Below are 1,662 nucleotides of genomic sequence, written 5' to 3'. Positions count from 1 at the left end.
AAGAAGCATAAGTATGAGTTGGGGTGTCTGGCTGCCAACACCAAGATTGGCCCCCACCGCAGCCACACATTCCATGCGCGGGGAGGTAACAAGAAATGTGGTGCCCTGAGGCTGGACATGGGGAATTTCTCCTGGGGTTCAGAGTGTTGTAGTCGCAAAACAAGGATCATTGATGTTGTCTACAATGCATCCAATAACAAGCTGGTCTGTGCCAAGACCCTGGTGAAGAACGGCTTCATGCTCACCGACAGCACACCATACTGCCAGTGATACGTGTCCCACTGTGCGCTGCCCCTGGGCTGCAAGAAGGGAGCCACGCTGACTCCTGAGGAAGAAAAGACTTTAAACAAAAAACGATCTAAAAAAATTCAGAAGAAATACGATGAAAGGGAAAAGAATGCCAAAATCAGCAGTCTCCTGGAGGAGACTCCAGGAGAAGTTCCAGCAGGGCAAGCTTCTTGCATGCATCACATGAAGGCCGGGACAGTGTGGCTGAGCCCATGGCCATGTGCCAGAGGGCAAGGAGTTGGAGCTCTATCTCAGGAAAATCAAGGCCCCGAAAGGCAAATAAATCCTCATCCTTTCTGTCTTTGCCCATGGAATAAAGGTGTCTATTGTTCTGTGGCAAAAAAAGAAAAAAAAAATCATGGAGAACGTGCACTCCGAACACTGCTGGTACGAGGCTGACCTTCTCTGACCTCCTTGGAGACAAATTTGGCAAAATAACTTAAATTTTAAAACGCATTGGCCTGATGACGGAGCACTTCCACTTCCAGGTATTGATAGATCTACTCGTATTTTCATGCAAAATGACCTGTGCACAAGAAAATACATTGCAGGCCAGGCGTGGTGGCTCATGCCTGTAGTCCCAGCACTTTGGGAGGCTGAGGCAGGTGGATCATTTGAGGTCAGGAGTTTGAGACCAGCCTGGCCAATGGCGAAACCCATCTCTACTAAAAATACAAAAAAAAATGAGCCAGGCATGGTGGTGTATGCTGTAATCCCAGCTACTTGGGAGGCTGAGGCACAAGAATCACTTGAACCCAGGAGGTGGAGGTTGCAGTAAGCTGAGATCATGCCACTGCACTCCAGCCTGGGTGACAGAGTGAGACCCTGTCTGCCTCTCTCTCTATACACACACACACACACACACACACACACACACACGTATATATATACACGTGTATATATACACACACGTATATATATACACACACGTATAAATATATACACACACACGTATATATATATACACACACACGTATATATATACACACACACACACTCTGCAGCATTGTTTGTAATAACAGAAGATTGGAAACTAAGTATCTATTAATGGGAGACCAGTTCAATAAATTAGAAAGTACTGTACAGTCACTTAAAGGAGTAAAGAGGCTCTGTGTGGAGTTATTTGGAAAATTTCACAGGAACATTGTTAAGTAAAAAGAGGAAGGCAAATGCCAATGCACATGGCTGTCATTTTACAAGTAGGAAGAATGTGCACATATATGTTGGTAAATGAATGGGAGACCCCTGGAAATACACTCAGTAAGCTGGAGGCGTTGCCTCTAGAGCAGGGAACTGGGAAGCTGTAGAGGAAAGGAAGTTTCTTTCTTTTTCTTTTTCTTTCTCTTTCTTTTATCTTTTCTTTTCTTTTTTTTT

At 44.8% G+C, this 1,662-nt stretch overlaps 1 pseudogene; it reads left to right on the top strand.

Annotated features, from left to right (window-relative positions):
* LOC105554599 overlaps positions 1 to 571 on the top strand; it is a 7,658-nt pseudogene extending 7,087 nt beyond the window's left edge.
* The last annotated feature ends 1,091 nt before the right edge of the window (positions 572 to 1,662 follow it).

This window comes from Mandrillus leucophaeus, unplaced genomic scaffold, assembly GCF_000951045.1.
Source record: "Mandrillus leucophaeus isolate KB7577 unplaced genomic scaffold, Mleu.le_1.0 Scaffold65, whole genome shotgun sequence".
NCBI lineage: Eukaryota > Metazoa > Chordata > Mammalia > Primates > Cercopithecidae > Mandrillus > Mandrillus leucophaeus.
Note: the sequence above shows the minus strand (reverse complement) of the source record. Positions and strands in the feature narration are given on the sequence as shown.